The sequence below is a fragment of the Epinephelus fuscoguttatus genome, linkage group LG7 (assembly GCF_011397635.1).
Source record: "Epinephelus fuscoguttatus linkage group LG7, E.fuscoguttatus.final_Chr_v1".
NCBI classification, from domain to species: domain Eukaryota; kingdom Metazoa; phylum Chordata; class Actinopteri; order Perciformes; family Serranidae; genus Epinephelus; species Epinephelus fuscoguttatus.
Genome location: NC_064758.1, coordinates 3,547,069 through 3,570,699, shown reverse-complemented (window position 1 = coordinate 3,570,699; position 23,631 = coordinate 3,547,069). Strand labels below are relative to the sequence as shown.

General features: G+C 39.6%; 1 protein-coding gene across 2 annotated transcripts in view; it reads right to left on the bottom strand.

The window, feature by feature from the left end:
• LOC125892000 (paired box protein Pax-7-like) overlaps nt 1-23,631 on the bottom strand; it is a 267,516-nt gene that overhangs the window by 199,725 nt on the left and 44,160 nt on the right. The window lies entirely within an intron of this gene.

Sequence of the window (23,631 nt, the reverse complement as noted above, 5' to 3'; positions counted from 1 at the left end):
AGAGCACTCACCAAGTGGCAGAGCACACTCTCGTCACTCTGTCTGGCGGGATGGAGCGGAGTGAATGTGTGATTAACTAAACCATTCATTAATTTATGTAGAAATGTAATGCTCTGTTGTTTCGACCAACAGGGCTCTCATCTCAGTGTAGAGCATCAGACTGAATTTACTGACGTACTGTGTCAGGTAGGGTTGGGAACGATTAACCGATACGACCGGATATCCGGTTTGACAAGCGAGAGATACGGCTACGTTGGTAGCAGCCTCCTCAATCGATACGAATCAGCCATGAATCCTTAGATGAATCGATTGTAGAATCATGGATTCGGGTATCGCGAGACTAGCAATCGGTTGACTGGCTTTAACAGTTTGCATCTCGAAAACAACGCGAGAGCTGGCGTAGCAGTAATGCCTGCTCCGTAGCAGGCATTACTGACAACGCTAATGGATGTAAACATCAGCGCCAGCTTGACCGGTGGAGCTGAGGAACAGAAGCTAATGCTGGTTGGATAAACCAGGGAGCAGCTAAGCCACAGCAGAAACTAAAGGTGAATCCTGCCGGTTGTGTGTTGAACGCGGGGTCACAGACACAGACAGAAATACGCATTCCTGTCAAATACGGCGGCGCATGATAACGGCTTGACGGCGACCGACAAGCCCTGCTCCAGGTCCAGGAAGTCTTCGTCGGTGTCATGACTGCCCAGAAATATCAGGCGAGCCCTGGCAGCACACAGGTATGTGACGTGTCAGAGGAGAAACGAGCAGTTCACATTTCCACAAACCTCAGCGCACTTTAGGGACTGTTCTTTACTTGTCAGAGGAGGAGGGTGGCTGGTTGATTTTTATTTTATTTATGTATTATATTTTGATCCCCCCTATGTAAATCACTTATCGATGCTGTTTTCGAAGTATGAATAAGTCAATAAGTTAATAAATAATAATAAATAATAATAAATATCATTGATGTATTATAGAAAAGTGATTTATCTTTTTATAAATGACAAACACAGAGTGTAGCAAACACAGAGAAATAGTCTGACATGCTGTCAGTGATAAGCTGCTACTCATTACAGTCCATGACATCAACTATTAACAGGAGATGTCAGATTCTGCCCCGACATTGCATGTTATTATTTTATTCTGCTTTATGTTTATATTGTACAGCGTTATGATAAATTTTATTCCAGACTCAAGTCCATATAAGATATATACAAAAACACAGACAATACCATAAAAACAACACAACAAGTAGGTTTAAAACACTTAAATTTTACTTAAAGGTCACTTCACTTGAAGTTTAAAACTTCCTCTCATTTTTATATTGATCCCATCCAACAAAATGATGTTCATTCAGCAAGTCTTTTTTTGGTCCATGTCTAAAACTAAATACATTTGACATGTGATTTTGTTGTTGTTTGTCTTTTTATTTTATTTTTGCCAGTGCCATACAGCAACAATGCTTGGGGATGTGGTCTTTTACAAATCTGAAAATACTGTAAGAATGTCACTTATAATGTCACTATAGAATTGGCTTCTTTATTTTATAATGTATGATTAATGTCTACATCCACAAATGTTAACCATAGAACCGTATCGAATTGAATCATATCGAATCGTATCGTTCCTACACTGTATCAAACTGTATCGTATCGTTCTGTATTAAAAATATATCGTTTTTGAATCGTATCGTAACCCCTGTATCTAGATATGTATCGAATCGTCTATCACAGAGAGATTCCCAACCCTAGTGTCAAGTCACTTAAGCCCCATTTCCACCGAGCAGTACAGTATGGTATGGATAAGGTACCTGGAACCAGAAAAGTATCCCTTCAGATACGGTACCTAGACCCAAACGTTTCCACTGCAAACAGTACCCTTACATTTAGGTTTTTACCGGCAGGACGTAGCCGCGTCAACCACTTAATTACATGACATCATATAACGCGACAGGATTCAGGAGAAGGCACAATGGACAACATCGAACAGTTTGTAGTCTTTCTGCTCCTTATGTGGCTGTTCATCACAAAACAGGGACAAGCTTTGTTTGAGAAAAGGATGCAGGCAGCAACAAGAAATACTACAGGAAAGTTTGGGAAATGCTACTACAGAGCTCAGACAATCTCCTGTTGGCAAGACAATGGCGCAAGAGGGTAAGCTAACATTGGCTAATGTTATTGTTATCCCTCATTACAAGGGTTTAGTGTACTGTCATGCACTTTTATAAGCTAAAGTTCCTTGTTAACTTGATATAAAACAGGCAGCCGACCAGTATAAAAGTAATATTGGTTTGTTAAAATGAGCATAATCCATTGTGTGTTGTACTATTGTAACATTAACCATCTTCTTGCTAGTGAGTGGGTTATTGAGCGGGCATATCTCACTATTCTCTGGTTTCTTTTTTTTTACAAACCAAACGATCAATACAATAACAAAGAAAATAGCCAGCAGATTAATATATAATGTAAATACTCTCTAAAAAAACACCATTATGTTTGGTTATAAACCATTGTTTGAGCATTTTGTGTGCAGTCACTTTCATACTGCGTATATTGTCCTACAGTTACTTTATACACATTCATCTGTGTTTTTCCTCCATAAGTTTCTCTACTGATCTGTAGTTATATGTAGTTGTGCTGCTGTAACACCCAAATTTCTCCTCTAGTGGGTGAATAAGTTAAATTTCTATTTAAGTAACTGGTGATGAAGCATTTTCAATGCAGGACCAGGATACTGGAGAATTTTGTGTAATCCTAGTGTTCTACTGCAGTAAAGGATCTAAACATGTCCTTTTCCACTGCTGTCTTGTATAAACAATACATATGGTTGAAAATGTCTTTGGCAGACTGAAGGGTAGGTGGCAGTGCCTTATGAAGAGGAATGACAATGATATCTGCCCGATTAAACAAATGGTGCTGACTTGTTGTGCTCGTCAAAACCTTTGTGAAAGCCACGGAGAGGAGTACCAGAATGAATGGGACACATCAGTACCAGCAGCTGCAGCAGAACCGGTGGTTGCACTGGCTCAGGGTGCTGAGGAGGAGGGGAGGGATGTACTAGAGGGCCTGATGTGCCACATGAGCAACTAATTTTGTTCGAAACCTTTGCAAAACATTGCCAGCGTAATGACAACAATGAAACCTTTTCAAACGTTGACTTTCTGGGTTGTTTTTAAAAAATCTGCATAAATGCTGGGGTTTTGGAATTGTACTTTCACAAAGAATTGTTTTATTTGCTCAGCCAGGTTATACGGGACGCAAAGTCTACATATATAGGCAGAGGACAAAGTTTGAAAAATTCAACCCTAGAGTTTCAATTTAATTTGCCACCCAACACTTAAGTTTTTTGTCCTGAATAAGAAAAAAAAGTAAAACTTTTTGGTTGTATGGCTGATTAACTAATCTCGTATCTAATACGCTGTGCCAAAGTATTGCAAAAAGTCACATTTACCTGAGAAATGTAGCATCCCCTTTTAACATCCACCAACCTCACTCATTTATTTTAACATAAATACAACAAAAGCAAAGTGCCAGAGTTACAGAATAGAACAGAAATGTACGTGGTATAACAAAACATACTTTATATAAAAAAGCTGTGCAAATACAAAGCAAAGTATTAAAAGCAGACAACATGCAAATACAAATCTGTGCAAAGATGAAAACTATATACATGACGTGCAAAAAACAACAACCAATAGGCTGTGTCAGCTCTCACGACAACATCCAATAATGCCCAAGTTATCACTTTGTTGAGGGTCCTGGGTCACACCAGCCACTCATCGCTTGAACGAGCTGGCCCAGTGTGCTGAGGAACACTTGGTTAAAAGCTATAGGCTCCTGGCGCTGTCCTCTGGCCAGCTCTGCTTCCTGGTGCCCCGCATCCCTGGCGTCCTCCAGCTGCATCAGGAGGTGCTGGTCCCAGTGCTGCCTTTGCTCCAGCTGTCTCTCCATCTGCATCTGGTTAGAAGCAAGCATGTTCCTCAGGACAGTCAACATGTCGTCCTGGTACCGTCTCCCCTTGCCTAGGTGAAAAAGCAAACAGGAATGGGATATTTTGAGCAAAGCAATTCTTTACATATGTTGGTAGCTGTAGTTATGAGTCATTTTGAGATTAGATTTTTAAATCCTTCATGTCCAAAGAAAAGTATGTTTGTTAAATGTGTTGTATTTGATGATTGCTGCAGATCAAACTATCTAACTGTATATAATGGAGTTAAAATAGGCTGACAAAATGTCCTCTTTTGCCCAGACATGTCCACTTTTCACATCCCATCCGGGGTGTCCGGGGGGTTTTTATAAATTGATGATAATGTAATGGTTTTCCGTGTGTGTGTGTGTTAGAGTGCGGCACGGGCCGCATATCTCTGTCCAAACCTGAACCGAGCCCGACATTATTTAATTACTAAAGCACTGTGTCACACAGTTGTTATGGTTACAGGGTATTTAACAGGCTGGGCATGCACCGTGGGTGCTCTCCGGAGAGGGAGACCTCCGTGTTTGAGACAGGAGCGGGAGGTTGGATGTCCGACGCTTCCAGCGAGGGGAGAGGGAGAAATATAACAAAATAAGATAAAATAGGAGACATCTCTCTCCCTCTTTTATTTTATTTTCAGTGTTGAATCAAGGTGGAGGCTGGCGGCGGGAGGTCTTCGCTTCCAGCGAGTGGAGAGGTAGAAACAAACAGCCAATGTGTGTCTGTGTGTGTTCTGTTCAGGTGTTGTCACGTAAATAACAGTGCCCAAGCAATAAACAGGACAGACAATAGGATTTTATTTATTTTTACACTATATTTTCACTGAAAGCTGACCGAATCCGACCCGAGCCCGAATACAATTTATACACTTTTGACCAAACCCGGCCCGACCCGTCGGGACCCATTGGGACCCGTCGGGCTCGGATCGGGTAGCCACACTCTAGTGTGTGTATGTGTCCCCTATCTATAGGGGCCTATCTGAATTTCTGTCTTTGAGAGATATTATTTTGTAATATAACTGAATATTCTATCCATACATATAAACTTTAAATATAGACTATTAAAATTGTAAGGCATCTTTGAGTAAACTGCGAGTATCATTTAAGTAGGCTTTCTCGTGGCCGGACCGAGTGTCCTCTATTCTGAAAATCAAAATATGGTCACCCTAGTTAAAATGAGCACAGCCTTAAACATTTAAAGCAGTAAAATGCTGCTACATGTTCCTGTGGCAGCAGCATATCGAAAAACCATCATCAGTAACAGTACTGACAGGGGCCTTTTTTCTGTACATTGAGCACTTTATCTTTTCATATCACTAATACAACTTTCAGATATTACATAAATTTACTTAAGTAAGATTCCAAATGTGGTAAGGCAATTTGATAGTGTGGTTATTAGGTACAGGATCTGACCACATCTTTCTCCACAGTTTTAGGGAGTGATTGTAAGCGTTTTGCAAAGGCTACTGTTTTATTTCTTACCTGGACGTCGCGGCATTATAGGGAAGCCGGTGTCTGTGGAGGTGGACGGTGCTGTGGCAACAGTAGTGATTGTGCCATTGTCAAAGAGGTGGCGTCTGTGAGCTATCTTTGCTGGAAGGAGTGGTGGCGGAGTCCCCAAAACAGGGGCCTGCATCATTCTTGCTTGAGAACATTGCATCTTAAGCAGAAACGTAACACAAATCATGAGTTAACTACATCCACTTTTACAACCTAAGTAGACATAAGTAGAATGCAACACTTTAATACTATATGAAATAGCAAACACAAAGTAGGCTACAACGGAAACAGCCACACACAGTGGGTCTCTAGTTAGCTAGCTGGGGGCTAACAATAAGTCCCTAGTGGGCAGAACTGGTTAGCATGCAAGCCAAAACAGTAAAGATTCCAAACAGGTTTCCAGAGTACACAGTAACAGTAGTAACAGTAAAGGCTTAAAGTGAACTCAGATTGCAAGCGGAGTACAGGGCTTACACGTTAGCTTAATGCAACAATACTCACTGTTGGCCTCCAGTAGGGACTCTAGCAACGCTATTGCTGAGTCGATGCCCACCTCTCTTCCGACGCTCGTCGGCCTGTGTCCATATATTGTGTCCATTGCGTCAAACCAACGCCAGCTCCTTCTGCTTACGCCACTCTGGCCATTTTGGTCCTTAATCCTCCTGTATTTGCTTTTGAGTTTTTTTATTTTGTTGCAGCATTGTTCGGCCGTCCATTGGAAACCATGCTCTGCCATCCGTTGGCATACGGCCTGGAAAACCTTTTAATTTCTCACAGCGCTGTCCAGTTTCCGTTGGATTTCCTCAACTTAATCTCAGAGAAATATGTGAAATGACCACGACCTCTTAACACCGCATTCCGTGGTGGCAGCACGTAATGAGTTAAAATTATGTGCCAGTACCACAGAAACAATACTGATGTAAAGTCAATTAGGATCCTTTGTCGTGGTGGACACACGGATTCCCTGGTTCAACAACGTCATGTCAACCTTGTTTTCCTCAGTGATATCTAACATTTCTGTATACACACAAAAATACGAAAGTGTCCTTGATAACTCAACAATATGATAGGTAGTATGATAAGACCATAAAATAAAATAAATGTATTTTGACAGCTTTTGATAGCGTAGGGTTTTAAGAGCATTGTGCTGCGGGCGGAGGTGGCGCATTCGACTACTGTTTTGTAGCTACTGTCTGCCGTCTGTGGGCTTCATTCCATTTCAAATTGCTGTCCGTCTGCCGCAACCCAAATCCAAACGCCACTACCTCTGTTAAGAAAAGTGTGTGTGTGTGTGTGTGTGTGTGTGTGTGTGTATGTGTGTGTGTGTGTGTGTGTGTGTGGTCATCAAATCTTGTTCAATGGCAATATAAACAGGATGAAGACAGGATTTCCAGACTGTTATCAATCAATCAATCAATCAATCTTTATTTATAGAGCACTTATCATACAATAAAATGTAGCACCAAGTGCTTTACATGTTAAAAGCAGAGCCCCCCCCATTCCCAACAGATCCCCAACAGACCCCCTCACCTCCCCCACCCCCATCCCGATGTGATTAAAAAAAGAAGAAAAATAAAAGAAAAGGTAAATAAGAAGAAAAAGATAAGGCTGAGCATGGAAGAACCAGTAAAAAAAGAAAAAAACAAGCAAAGAAACAATCATCAAAATCATTTTATACACTGGGCCTTCAAAGTGCTCTCTGAAACTAGACCTGGCATGGCTTGTGTCCAAAAAAAAAAAAAAAAAAAAAATCAAAACTTTGTCGTAGAGCTAAACCAAATACATCAATGGAAAGGTCTCAACCTAGAGAGTAACATGTCAGTATGAAGATTCTACATGGCTCCTGCTTTCAGCCACTGACCTTTGAATCTTGACCTCAGTACATGTTGGAAGGCTTTAAACTCAGCAACGAAAGGGGGTACAGACATGGGACCAACTGTTATAGAGAGCTCTTCACCTCAACTATCATGTGAGTCTAGTCAACAACTGGGGGTGCTGTCAGATATGGGTAAAATATGGATAAAATTTCACCCATTTAGAAATTAGATATTTAAAATCTGATAACACAAGTGTGTTTACCATCCCCTTAAAGTCCACAGTGTACTCTCAATTCAGTATTTACAACTTCCAAATCTGGGAAAAACACTTAAATTTTTAAAAAAAACTACAGTTCCCTAGGACCGTGCCATGCAGCTTGATACATATCAACAACATAGTTGTAGGGTTCGAAATAGGTTTGTAAAAAGATATATCTACTGAATAGATCAAATACCTAGTAAAGCCGAAGTAGTAATTACACTGCACCAAGATGAACTATGTTAAGAAAAAGTAAGGGTGTTGGCTAATTTTCGATATTTTAGCTGGTACTCTAGAAATGGCATTTTTGGGATGGTAGTTTTTTGCAGCTTGTAAAATAGAGTTGTAAAATAGGGTCGTAAAAAGATATATCTACTGAATATATCTAATATCTAGTAAAACCGAACTAGTAATTACACTGCACCTAGACGAACTATGTTAAGAAAAAGTAAGGGTGTTGGCTAATTTTCGATATTTTAGCTGGTTATCTAGAAATGGCGTTTTTGGGACAGTAGTTTTTTGCAGCTTGTTGTAAAATAGAATTGTAAAATAGGATTGGAAAAAGAAAGAAAAAGTAAAAAGTAAGGATGTTAATTTCAGATATTTTAGCTAGTACTCTAGAAATTTGGGAAGGTAGATCTTCCGGTTGTAGAGTTGTCAAATAGTGTTGTGAAAAAGTAAATCTACTGAATATATGAAGTATCTAGTACAGCCGAACTATCATGTTTTTATTATTATTATCATTATTATTATTATTATTATTATTATTATTGTTATTGATGGGAAATTATGACAGAGGAATACATTTGCCTTTTTATTATCAATTTATTTTGTGTGTATACAGGATGTTTGTGAAGCATCCATGTTTTCACAGACATGGATGTAAACTTTCAGAGGAACTTGACTGGTGCATGGAGGCATACCACCATGGGACAGTTAATCTAGTTACTTGTATTTTTAATATTTTGGGAATATTTTCAAAACCCTGCAAGCACACTGATTCAGCATTTCTGAGTGTTATACTTAGTTTATATCTGTTAAGTGTTCACTGTTGAAGTTTTTCCTTTGTTTTCTCACAACCACAGCATGATTCATTTCTTATGTAGTTATTTCATTGTGCTTTGATTCAATTCTGGCATCTCTTATATGAAGCATGCTTCAGGACTTGTTGGATGAGCTTAAATGTTCATTAATGACCTTGGAAACAGCAGTTGGGGAAAAAACTCAAGATGGATTTACTTGCTTGACTATATGTTCAGTTCAGTATGGCAGCAAAGCAAACTCACTCTGACTGAGCAAACAGGATCCAGAAAGAAGGTGCAATGCCAAAGTAAGTTGATGAAGTAAATTTCTAGTACGCTCTGTCGGGGACACTGATATTGTTCCCTATTGTTTCCCAAACTGACTATCTCTGTCAATAGGCTGCTGAAATGGTCATCAGTTACTGGTTATGTTAACTGTATGCACAGCTTGCATTTGTATTTGTTCATATATTTATCTTCAATTTGTATTTTATACTGTCCATATTATTCATTATTTCTTACACTTTTTTACGTTTTCATTTAACCACCTTACATGTGCTCTAGCACCATTAGAACATCTGTTATTGTGACAGCTCTCTGTAGTCATCTTGGTCCATTTCACAACTGTGTGTTTTTATTCTGATGTTCTTACTCTTTATCCCTTTGTGTATGATATAAACTATCTGGCAATAGAAGAGCTGGGATTGTCTTGATGAATGTTGGACAAAGAGCAGATTTCCAAGTTAAGCCTCAGACCATGTGCATTCTGAGAGCTGTTTAATGCCAGCCATCTCACAACATATGTAGGCTATCATATTTGTTAGTGTCCAGTTGCCATGTAATACCTGCAGATAATGCAATAACTGTGCATAATGTAATGATTTTAAATTTAATGAAAATTCACAATATAATAATCAGCACATAATGTAAGACAACCATTATAACATAAACGAACAGTTGTGTGAATAATGTCATAAATAATTACATTATGACAAAATTAATTTATTATAAACTAAGCAAAAACAATTTTTGAACAGTGTAATAAATTCAGCACACAGTGTCCCTAATTTAAGGCAGTCTGTGTTTTGAAAACACCCCCATTTTCACAGGTAACTTAGCTTGTCCTACCCGCCGCAGGAATTAATGGATTAATCCTGGAAAGCTATTGATGCACTTTTCTCCTTATGAAAGTAACTTAGCGATTATTCGACCAATGAGAATTTGGTCAGACAAGACCATATCGACCAAATAATCGACCAGTCAACCAGGAGAGAAATATAGTTTATATTATTAGCTACAAGTAGTAAATGCCCTTGTCTGACAGAAATACAGTTTAACAACCACTGATAAATGCATTAGTCTTTCTGACAGAAAGTATTATTACTTAAAATCACTAACCTTTCACACAAAAACACGGTTTATCTTACTAGCTGTCAGTGATAAAAGACTTTGAATTAAGTAGGTTAGGTTTGTCATCAGCTGCTGAGGGGCTGCATTACACATCCAAAAGGCTTCATCAGTTTTGAGGTGACTGATGAAAATGTCCTGTAGACCAAACAGACAAAACCCAGTTGCTTTAAATGAGAGACTTTAAATGTGTCATGTCATGGTATCCCTATGCTTAATGAAGACAAAGAGAGTATTCTTCTTAAAATGATTAGAATGTGGGCTAAATTTATTACATTATTCAACATCTGTTTTTGTTTAGTTCATAATGTAATAATTTTCTCATAATGTAATAATTTATTACATTATGAGCTCTTACTACATTTAAATGATTACATTATGTGCAGTTATTATACAATAATAATAATAACAATTATAATAATAATAAAATAAAAGTTGCTCCATCTATTAATAAAAAAATTCAGTGGTTCAAAACCAAGTCACATCATGTGGCAGTGATAACGACGTACGCAGTAAAAGGCATGTTCACAACTTCCTACAAACACAGAGAGAGGCAGGCAGAAAAGGGAGGGACAAATGATGCTTAAAACATCACAGCATTCAAACAGCACAGCATTGGTTATTTATATGACAAAACAATTTTCTTGTGCTTGGTAAGTCAAATTCTTTATCAAAACCTGCATGTCCCAGCGTCCCCCAGGGCATAGTGCTGAGAGTTAAAATGGAATAAGGGGTGCTAATCTCTCCAGACCACCTTGGTGATGTATGTAGCACTATTCTGCCTCTGCAGGCCTGGGGCAGCCCAGACAAAAACACTGGCAGGCTGAAAATAGTCCCAAAATACTTATTGTGCAGCTGAGTTCACTCACATACAATGTGTCCATGCTGCTGTTCAGAAGGAACCATGAGAGATTATCTGACACATGCAGATATCCATTTAAAATGAGCATGCCTTCTGCTTACCAGGATTGGAGAGCAGTTATAATGACATATAATGTTCTACAGTATGTGGAGTATAGAATACAGGAACGTCACTATCTCTATATGTATCTGTTTAACCAACAAAATGATCTGTCTCTGTATGAGTATTCAGATGGAAAAACAGAAGTGGGTGTGTTTTTTTATGAGAAGTCAGGTTAAATATACCTTTTTGAATTTGTCAACAGTGATGTATTTTGTGGGTGGAGTCAAACTGGTGGCAGAAAGGGACAGTAATGGTGTCAGGGTGAGTGCCACAAAAAAAAAGCATTATAATGTTTATTTTTCTCAGCCGATTGCAATGAGTCATTTTACAGCCATGAGTTAATGATCTAGGTGTAGTCGAAAAAAGAAGTTTTGTCTCCAGTTAATTAGAATCTCAATATTTATGCTAATCACTGCTGGATGCTTAGTAGAGAAGTGTGTGTTAGGCTGATGTGAGTTAAATTATTTATGTGGTGAAAGGTAATTCACCATCGACATGCGGGGGTTGAACCGTTGATTTTCTGGTTGGTGGATGACCCGTTCTGCCTCTCAGCCTCTTAGGGTTGTTTGTCCCATGAGTAATGCTCCAATCCACTGAGCGGGCCCAAGATCTCACTTCCACATAATGTTTTTGGTAAAATTACATTGTCAAAAATTTTGTCCAGATTTTAATGAAATATAAAAGTCTCTCTGTCTCAATCATCATTTTGTCATATGGATAATTGTACATTTATTACGTTGATCTGTTCTGTACGACATCTATTGCACATCTGTCCGTCCTGGAAGAGGGATCCCTCCTCAGTTGCTCTTCCTGACGTTTCTACCATTTTTTTCTCTCTTAAAGGCTTTTTTGGGGAGTTTTTCCTTATCTGCTGTGAAGGTCCAAAGGACAGAGGGATGTCGTATGCTGTAAAGTCCTCTGAGACAAACTGTACTTTGTGATACTGGGTTTTGTAAATAAAATTGAATTGAACTGAACTGAACTGAGTTCTGTTGTACATTGCGCAACGCCCTTTGTTGAGGACAGGCTGGTTCCCTCCAAAGCTTCCAGGAAGGTTAGGGAAAGATCATGACTTAAGTTAAATGTTAATAAAACAGGCAATAAGACATTGATGCTGTAGTCATTTTTGTGACTTGCCAGTAGGCTTCATTAGCAACATTGCCTCACTATGTTAATAGAAAATGTAATTTGCTCGTCATTTGTTCCCATCAAAACATATCTGCTGTTTCAAATTAGTTGTATATAAACGTAAGCTCTAGAGACAGGAATGGAATTAAAATCAGGGGCATAAATATAAACAGTTCAGGCAGTGCAGTTGCACTAGGGCCTGTGAGGTGGGAGGCCCATGGAGAGAGTGGACCCTCCAACAATGTGTTGGATGGGGAAAGTGACTGCCACCTTGAAAATATATGTGTTCAAAGACAAACTCTCATTAAATTAAAAACAGTGTCATTTGCTATATGTGCCAAAAAGGCAAAACCATCTCCGTCATGTTTATTTTTTCTTTATTTGTAAAATAGTCAATAGCATCTGTAACAAAATGATGATGCATATTCTATAACTATAAATCAACTATACTATAAATCAACTATTCTGTTAGGGGGGTAAAAATATAGACAGCGCAGTGCGGTTGCACTGGGGGCCCTGGGGTGGAGGGGCCCACTGAGAGAGCATGCCTTTTGCAAGTGATTCAGATTGCCACCTTGAATATATACTGTATTCAAAGAGGAATGATAAAAAAGAGTGTTCCTAATTTAAAGATGGTGCCATTTGCTATATATGTCCTTGAAAAGGCAAACCCAGTGTCTTGGTTTACATTTTTATCTTACTATATAATGACGAAACCTCTGTCTGTGGGTGTGTCTGTTCCACATGTTTCTCCTCACTGACTTGGTCAATCCATGTGAAACTTGGCACAGTGGTAGAGGGTCATGGGAAGATGCAAATGAAGCAATATTACATCAATTGGCCAAAGGGAGGCGCTATAGCAAGCGATTGAAATTGCAAACTTTGAATGGCCATATCTCATGCCCCGTATGTCGTAGAGACATGAAACTTTGCACAGAGATGCCTCTCCTCATGAAGAACAAATTTGCCTCAAGAACCCAGAACTTCCGGTTATATAGATTTTCCGCCATTTTGAATTTTTTGAAAAACACTTCAAATCGATCTCTTCTTAGGAAGTTTGACCGATCTGCATGAAACTCGGTGAACATAATCTAGGGACCAATATCTAAAGTTCCCTCTTGGCAAAAGTTGGAAAACTTACTAAAACTGAGCTTCTATAAGGCAGTGAATATTGTGGAGGGCGTAGCTCATCACATAAATGTGTATAACATCTCAAGGGTTTCACCGATCACCACGCAACTTTGTAGAAATATGGCCACACATAATCTGAGGGGACCCCTCCATTATTGACCCCATCAAACAAAATGGGGGCGCTAGAGAGCTAATTTCTTATCTAGGCCTAACCGCCATATCAATTTTTACTAAACTAGGTAGATATGTAGAACAGGACGCCTCAAGGTGACTGGAGAAATTTAACTCTAATTGGCAACTGGGTGGCACTATAACAACAGAAAAATGCTTAAAAATGGCTCAAATGCGACCGATCGCTGTGGCTCCCCCTGTGGCCGAATGTTTTTTTGGTTTTTTTCTCATCTTTGGTATGACTAAGTCATGGTATGATATGCTGTACATAATCATAGAAACTGTCAGTGTGTCATTCTGTCAGTCAGCCAGTCATCCTACCAGTGCGCCCCACTTTTAAGTCAATACAACATATAAACACTTTAACTATCTGCCTTTCAACGTGCTACCTCAACTACTAATGTACAGTTTTAGCCCACTAACTATCCCACTATTGGTAATGGTACTACTGTACTTTCAATAAAGCAATTGTACTATCAAATTCACAAAAACTCTGTCTGAATACATTGCTCTTCTCAGTGGGTTCAGTTGACTATTTCCTATGACCTGTATCCCAAACACACACCATGTGAAATTGTACGTGGGCAACTGTGCACTCAATGGGTATGGACTAGTTTTTATTATTTTAAAATAGTCAGTAGCTATGAAAAACAAAATTATATGTTTTTTTCTATAGAAGTTGTAAAAAATCTATTAATAAACTTTAGAAATATTCAATTAAATGATTAATACCGTCGTTAATACTTTTGGCAGATATGTAATGATGATTTCTGTTGATGTTGTCCAAGGCCTCTAGTTTCCCGGCGCGGTGCAGGGTGGCGCAGGGTGGCGAACCCCGAGCAGCGCAACCCGAGGCGCGCTCAGTTTGGTAGTTTGGCAGACCGAGGTGCGCTGAGATGGGTGTGGTGGCGCAGCAGGGGGAGCTGTCGACAGATCCAGCTTGGCGCAGTGACAGGTTTGTGCCAAAAGGCTTCGCCGAAGGTGCGCTAAAAGCTTACCAGCTGAAACCAGGTTTACTGTCAGCGCAGGCGGAGCGCAGCCGGTGTAAGCCGAAGTTTGGCTGACCAGCGGACAGTGCACACACGTCACCAAAACCTCACAGGCAGGTTTCCAGAATATCAGGCACATTAACAATGCAATAAATACCCAAAAAAACACTATTCAATGCAACTATCTGCAATCAGCACATAAAAGTATCTCTATATCGACTGTCCGTTCCCATCTTATGTCAGATCAAAGGGGATTGGCACCATTTGGCACCTTTTGGCACGTTTGGCACGCGTAATGGAAACCCAACCTGATTTGATTAACAACAGCCGCAAACGAATGAGTTCACATCCCTCTCAGCCAACCACAAACAGCCACAGCATCAGATAGGGAGTATATATTCAGCATCTGTCATCTTAGAAAAGTCAAAAGAAAAGAAACAGAGTGAGACTGTGAGAGAGAAAGACATAGAGCGCGAAACGCAACATTGATTTACAATTGTGGTGACCTCCTCCCAGGCTACCTTTGCATCATCAGCCCGTGGAGGTCTGCTCGCAGTTCCATATATTCGGACACTGCGAGCTTGGACCTCCCGGACCAAAACATCAGTTTCCTCCTGGGAGAAGTTTGGCTGTCTGACGCTGCTGCTCTCTTCTGCCATGGCGAATTGAGTAAACTCTCATTACGCCTTTGCGCGGCACATTTAAGGGCGAGGAGAGAGGCTCATTTGATTGGTGTGATGTGAATCGGCTGTGTAAAACCCACTCCATGCCTTCTCTCCTCCCTCTTTCCGACTTGCGCAGGTAGGAGTGACGGAGGTGGGAAAGAGGAGTAGCTGCGCCAGCGTACACAGTGTGCCAAACTTGCAAAATTCGCCTGGCCACACCCAGTTGGCAAAGCACAGGTGCACTGCGCCTCTGCCTCGCCCGGTCTGTGAAACTAGAGGCCCAAGTCTCTATTTTCAAGACAATACATGCACAATAGTGTGCACTGGGGCCAATGATGATAGCGTGCACCAAAGCCCATCATGACTACCTTACACCACTCGATGAAATATGACAACTACAAGAGAGACGTGGTGAAAATTTTGGTTGTCAGTCAAGAGTCTGAGATCTCACTGAAAGACCAAAAACAAAATGGCACGCAGAGAAACTATTCAATCAAAATATGGCGTAAAATCACACAAAATACACAATGCAACACTGTTAGCAACATATCTGAATTTAAAAAATATTAAATAAACAGAAAATAACGGGAAAAGGCCTCTCTATTATTCAGTAGGCTTTACTATGTAGTTGTGTTGTTTAGGTCTTATGTAATATTTCAAAATTATTGTAGTAATAGTATTAGTTAAAAATAGTAAAAGATAAACATTTTGATTTTTTTTTTCTTCCCCCGTTTGTGGCGCCCCCTGTAGATGATGGCACCCTTAGCATTCGCCTATCCTGCCCATGCCACGGGCCAGCACTGGTGGCAGTAAGAAAGGACAAGAGAGAAACGATCAGGAGGAATAAGTGGCAAAGCTCCCTGAATTAGATGTCTTTGGCTTTTTTAGAAACAGTTGTCAGTGTTGTGTGGGCGCCTTATAACTAATAAATGAGATTCGCTGGAGCCTGTCACAATAGCATGCAGTGGGGCACATTAACGCCACTGATGCAGGTCTATATTTGATGTAGGGGAGACTGGGGATGATTGTAACACTTTTTGTTTGAGCAAGTGTAACTCAGTGGTGTTTTTTGTTAGAGCTCTTAAATTTTGATACGTGGTACCCATATTTATCTGCTATAAATAACACACACTTTGACCTCTACTACACCATCACAGATTATGGAAATTAATGTCAAATACAAAGAGGTATATTGTTACAACGTACCCCAGTACCGGGGTGAGTTGTAACACTAGCTGGGGATGGATGTAGCAATTAAATTATTGTGCTTAAAAAAGATTCACAATAGGCTAAATGTATTAAAGCACTTCAATGAATAATAAAGAAGGGACAATAAACTTGTAAGAATACTACAATTATAGTATTAAAATAAATAGAAATGTATAACATAAATACAAAAAAGGTTGACGTTTGAACAGCATTTGAACAGTTACAATAAACACTTTAGAAGAGTAACTATTATCTGAGCAAACTAAGGCATAATACCTATAGCCTATTTTTAATCTGATTGGCAGTTGTGGCAAATGTAGATGTCCTTGCCTGGGGTGCAGGCTTCATGGGTCCAAAATCCCCACTTTTTAAGAACTGTTACAACCCTCCCCATGCCTAGCAGCCATGAAAGAGCTAACAGTTTTTAGCATTCAGCTTCAAAGCTAGCACTAATGAAACACATCAAATTAAACTAGAGAAACTACTACTTGAACCTATGTAAGTCAAACAATTGTACATACAACACAATGGACACTATGCAAAAAACAATTGTGATGAAAATGTTTGGTTTCTCACCTGAAAAACTGTTTTTTGGCTCTAGAACAGACAAATTTGGACTCAGAGACATGCGGCTTCACCAGTGAGCTCCAATTGTAAATGGGCATGGACTATGTTGATGATGTCATCACAGCACTATCCCTTTGTTACAACCATCCCTGGTGTCCCCTAAATGTGTTTGTCAAATTACTGTATTGTGGTGCAGTGAATTGTGGATATTGACTGTAGCAAGTGAAGTATTTTTCCACAGTTTGTTAGCCTGAGTGCATTCATTGTGTGCACTAGTTAGTCATGTGCTGCTGAAGTAAGAAAGAAAAGGCCCATCAAACTGGCTTAGACAACTACAGGGTTGGCTCTGTAGTTTAATTAAACAAGGAATTATGGGATTAGCACGAGGCTCCCATTACAGGCCACTGGAAGAGTCTCAGGGAGAATATCTCTTTGTATTCCCCCGGGCGGCCCCCCCTTGAAAGCTACTGCTAGAGAATTCTCAAAGGATTACATGTGGCCGCAGGACATGCTGCTGCATTAATTAAATCAATTCTTTCACCATTTAGTCCCTGCAAAGATTTGCTTTCCTAAAATCCAAGGTAAAAAAAAAAAACATATATATTTATACACATGCACATCTTTAAACAAAGCCTCCATATACAGTATATGTCTTGTTTGTTGCTGGTAGGTTGGTGGAGAGATTTGTCAGTGTGTGTGTGTGTGTGTGTGTGTGTGTGTGTGTGTGTGTGTGTAGGGGGGGGGGGGTAGATTGCTGCAAAGCAATTTGGCACTAACTCAGCGTAACAACACTTGAGGCTGCTGCAGTGGGCTGGGATCACTTTCCAAAAGGCACCTCCGAGTCCTCGGGGTGCTGCTGCGACAGGATGGACTCTATTTGTTTTCCCTCCACATGCTGCTGGATTTAGGGGAGGAGAGGGGCAGAGGTGGGAGAGAGGGAGGGATGTGAGTGAAAATGAGGCTTCCTTGCCTCACAGGATTTTCTGTCTCTGACTCTTTCTCTCTGTCTCTGTCAGCCCACACTGCGTGGATTTGGCATCTGTGTGTGTAAAACGGCCGTAAGGCTTTTTAATTCTTGTTCATCTATCTTTTCTTCTTTTGAATCACCTTACAACCAAAGTAGCCACCCTGTTTGTCCCTCCAGAGTTTCAGGAGTGATGTTAGCAGTCAAAATATTCAGAGTACAGCCAACACATGTCTGGAACAGGTGCAGAATTTTACCAGCTCTGAACTATATTTTGATACAATATTCCCACCAGCATTTCTAATGTCAACTAAAAGTGGACTATATACACTAATGAAATTACACCTGGGTACTGCTTTTCCTTAAATCTAAATATTTTAGTTCTTTTTTGCATTTAGGACTCTGACTTGTGCTTTTGTTATCTCATCAGCCTTCAACAGGATGTACATAAAAATGTACAACCCATTTTTAACTAGGTGAGTCAATGTCTTTTCAGGGAGACCTGGCCAAGACAGCAGCATATGAAAAAGTTACAGCCAAGCCGCAACACTGTAAAAACATAAAATATATACAGTGACATGTTGAAATATTAGAACACCCATGCACAATAACAAGAACCAAATGATTGATTCATACTTGTACTCATGACAGCTTTAAAATCAGGCAGAGAGACCAATTCATGTAGTTTCAGATCTTTTCCAAATGAGAGGAACAGGGCACATAAAAGCTTTTTTTTCCAAGCTCAGTCTGTGCACTGGGAGAGGACAACAAATCTAAATCTCAGTCAGATCTCTGTTCAATCAAAATATAAATGTACGAATGGAGTTTACCCAGTATGGCTTTATAAATGAACAAATATCAGTGACTGAGCCTACAAAAGGTCAGAGATGATAAACCAGCCCTGGAATAAAGTGATGACTGAGGGCTTTACAATTTGTAACAAATCTCAGTGCAGTATGATATCCAGTATCTAAAATGTGCAAACAATTTGCAGGTGCATTTATGTACAAAGTTTAAAAAAAGATCAGTTATTGTGGGTTACTGCACATTTTATTTTTTCAGCTGTTTGTCAGTGTGCTTCAACAAATCCTCTGAAAATGATTTACCAAATGAAATGTACTGTTTATTTTACCATATGTCCCCTGCTTTTGTGGTGTGAGGCTTTGGAGGACATCATGAAAATGTAACGTGAAATGTGAGAGCTGTGAGAGCAATAAGTCAGTGTGTGGGAGGCCATTTCAACACTTACTAAGGCCTTTTTATGTCACCATAACAGGTACAGTACACACAAATGCACATCAAATCATATCTTTTATTTGGATGTGCGTATTTAAGACTTAATTAGCCTACACTTCAGATCTGAGTTTCACATATGTTTAGTCATCAAAGCTAAATATTAAAGGTTCAATACAAATAAAGATTTTTTTCTGTCTTTCCTCAGTGGTATGGTATCTCTTCATGCTAATCATTCGGCTTTTATTTCTACAGGTTTTGAGATACCTGTCTCTGAGATTTCTACCACTCACCCCAACACCGTGGAGCAGAGTGAGATCTAGGTTGTGGGACTTATGGTGCTAAAGTATGAGAAAATCCAAAAGAAAAGTGTCTTTTAAGAGAGAATGTCCTTGTCAAGGCCATTGCACACTGAGTGCCGAATTCACAAAGAATGAACTGCGGCCGCTGATAGCACCTTGAATTGCACTTCACTTGCACCCGCAGTTTGCTCCGTCTTAACGTCCTGTTCACAAAGGATATTGCGCTAATGATATACCAGCGCAAACACACCCACAAAGTTTGGCAGCTGAGTGCAGTTTGCCCCTGATTGCAATTAGCCACATGGCATGGCATGGTAAGTGTTTTGTCAAAGTACTGAATACTGTATACCCTCATGTAGTGATGTCTGCTGGTGAGTCAGTCTAACAGTGTGGGATGGGTTGAGGCTGTGGATTTGACCAAGTCTGAGCACTTTATCACTATTCCCTCTCACTTGTAGCTGTTTTTTCGTTATCTTTTGAATTTAATATGAATTATGGAACCGTTTTTGTTCACGTTTGTTTCCCCCGTTTCGTAAAATAAATTATTGAAAGTTGCTTTTGAAGTGCGTGACAGAAGTGCGTTTTGAGAATGACCGCAGACTGTCACCTGTTCAACGCATCAGTATCTTCGGATGCCATTAAAGTAATAGCTAATGATTATAATAATAATGTCAAAATATTATTTACAGACTGATTTAACAGACGATCACTGCTGCCACGATCACTGGAAAGTCTGGGCGAGAGGCTTCCACAGAGGAGCGCCCAGTTTGCACCAGCTTTCTAAAGACGTTATTTACTTCACTCAAACTGCGTGTGGCTGTTAGCGCTGGTGTTAGAGAATTAGACCTTGTTTATCAATGAGACTCATTTGCATAGAAAGGGGCAATTTTTCCGCCAAATATATGCATATTACCTCATTTAAATACGTGCAAATAACACCGGAGCACCGAGACGCAATCTGCTTGGCAGCGCAGTTAGTGGAGCATTTCTCCCTCTGCGCGTGCTTTGTGAATTAGACGGTAGCCTATCTGTTTGCTCCATTTTTACCGGTTTAGCGGCCGCAAAAGCCACGCAATCCTTTTATGAATTCGGCCCTGAGTCTGGTGCATTTTATTGATCTTTTCGTTGCGACAGTTCGCAATACGAGACAAAATGAAAAGACACTTTTCCTCCCCTGCATCTCTCCACTGGAATTACCGTTCTGGCTGTTGGCACTCTTTCACTGTGTCTTTCATTTGGTACTGTGGCTGAAGGGGCTGAGCTGTTCTCCCTCTCTGTCTGTGTGTGCTATCCACATCCTCCTCTTCATCATCATCCACCTGAATATTACTATATAACCTGCTGAAAGTAGCTATCTGAGTTATGAAATGATTCTGTGCCACCCGTTCCTCTGTCCTGTCGCTGCTGTGTCCCGCAGCCACATTTTTTTCACTGATTGTTGGGTAAACAGCTCACTACAGGATATAGATGGATGCGAAAAACTGAAAATCAAACCCGTCCTGAAAAATGACAGACAAAAGTTTCGGACTTAGTGTGCAAACATTTTTTAAGCAACATGAGGTTGTATTTATTTTTAGACATACAACCATTTCGGGCGAAAAAAAAATGCCTTTACTTTGAATAATCCAACATCCTTGTGAAGACTAGACTCTAGACTCCAAAGACTTCACTCTCTCTTTAAAATCAGTCCAAGTAATCAGTGTTTGTAAATGTAGTTCAGACTGAAGCTTGTTCCAAAGATCAGGAGCTGAAAACCTAAAAGATCTCTTTCCTAATTCAGTCCTTATCTTTTGAACAACAAGTTTCAAAATGTTCATGAGCGGAGATTGTGACTTCCTTGTTTCCAGGTTAATAGTGAACTTAAATAAGAAGAAGAATGAAGATATACCAGTGACTGAGGTGACTTTTAAACTACATGTCACATTCATCCATTCACACACACACACACACACACACACACACACACACACACAGTGATGGCACAGCCAGCTGGGGTGCAGTATCTTGCCCAAGGATACTTTGACTAGAGAAGCTGGAGATTGACCTGCTGTATCTCCTGAGCCACAGCCCCGCAATTCAATAATTATAATTATGAAGGTTTTAAAAAACACAGCTGTCAGCTGTTTTACCACCATGAATGATTTGGTAATATCTGATCATAGAATAGTAGGAACAGTAGGAACACTTTGTGTTTTGGCAATATATTTTCAAGTGAACTTAAGTAAAATTCATTTTGCCTTTAAGTTGGTCTTGCCAGAGTAGTGACTTAAAAAACTGGGTCACCTCAGAGTTAATTTGAAAAGCAGAGCTGAAAACAAAGCTCACAGTCATTGGACATGTAAATGGCACAGTGTCCGGGCAGCCATGCTGACAACCTGAACAGCAGTGGTGGTTTGGTATTGCAAGCTTGCAGCAGCTCCATGCTTAATTTGAAGGGTAGCACAATAAGGATCCCAAGGATGAAGGAGAATAAAGTTTGACAGGCCACTGGATCAGGAGGGTCAGCTCCTCTCTCCAGCTGATAATGGAAAGCAGAGATTATGGTAATGAGACAGACGCCTAGAGCCGATAGAGGGGCTAAACCTGGACTTCATCTTTGTCTCCACCAGATCCTCGATTGGCAAGCTATGTGTTATCGGGAGAATGGGAGCATGGTGCAGCTCCACAGCCGCCGCCGCCGCCGCGCCCCCCCCCCCACACACACACACACAGGGTTTGCAATTGTGCTGCGGTGTAAGTAACAAACTGTACACTTCAGTTCCACACAATGGCCTGGTTTTGTTCCATGCTTATCGTGTGCAGCAACTACAGAAACACACACACACACACAAACACACACACTCACACTACCTTCCTCTAAAAAAAACAAATCTAATCAAACAATTATGGTCCAATATCCTCCAAAGCCAGTTATTCATTGCTGCTGCAACATGGGATGTTCTGATTATTTAATAATGATAGCTGTAATTCCATAGTAATATTCCAGGGAGAGTGATTTATCTCCAAATTAATACCCCATTATGTTGTTTTAGAAAGTGCACCATGTGTGCTGTGTCCCTCTCTCTCTGTCAAATTTTGCTTTTATTTGACTTCTCCTGTCTTGAAAAATCAATCTAAAACTGAATTAGACAAGGTGTTTTGTTTGGTTGTAATAAAATGCACGAAGCATATGCATAAGCATATATATATATATATATATATATATATGTATAGATAGATAGATAGATAGATAGATAGATAGATAGATATAGATATACACACACAAGTATTCAAACCTTTGAACCCAAATTGGTGATGTTTCTTTCAGAAAAATGGTAAAAAAAAAAAAAAAAGCAATAAGATAAGAAATATTAGAAATGTTCCACAAATTGCAAAAAATTGTAATGCACTTTGAAAATTATTTTTAAAAAACTTTTCCCAGGTTATTTCCTTGTTTGTTTGTTTTTATCTTCTTTTTTTCTTTTCTTTTTTTTTTTTACTAATTTAATAATTTTTACTTAACTTTCTCTTTTTACTATTTCTTGCAAATTGTTTGGGTTATTCCTTGTTTCATTGCTTATTACCTGCTTCCCATATTTTTGAAAGAAATCAAGCCAATTTGCTGTGGTTTCAAAGGTTTTTGGGAGTATTATTTACTGTAATGACATTGTCTGTAGTTTTTTTTTCTCATTACCCTGATGAAGTGTATCTATTCAGAATCTGTTTGGGACTTTCTGGTATATCAAATATATTTGGTTTTTCTGGCTTCTTTCATTATCATTGTATAAATCTAAAGAGAACAGAACAAAACAAGGAACGTAAAAAAGGGTATGTACAATAAGCTAAGGCTTACTGAAGCCTTCATCTCTTCAGCCACCAAAACTTGCTTTGGTTTGCCACTGTTTTAAAAGTAATGACTTATTATTGTTATTATTATTTTTTCTTGTGTGTATTTGAATTGCACAAGTTGGAAAATGAATGAAATAAACAAACTAAACTAAAACTAAGACCTTGTGAGGTCACAAGCAGTTGGTGTGTTAAAATATTGGAATGCCCAACTTAATGAAGAATGAATGATTTTAATATTTTTGAGCCCCTTGAGGTTCCCTGGACTTACAATATGTGAAACTGACTGAGGTCTTCCATGTGCTTGAAAGAGCATACATGATAGTTTGAATGGTGTTATTCCAGTGGACAGGACTTTGTTCATCAAGCTGCTTAACAGACAGATAGAAGACACACGAAATGTGCCTACTGACTGTCAGTGAGACTGAAGTGTTTTCACACTGGCTTCTGGGGAAGAATACTGACAGTACTGTTTCCCACTTTGGCCAAGACATGGGGACAAAGACTGAC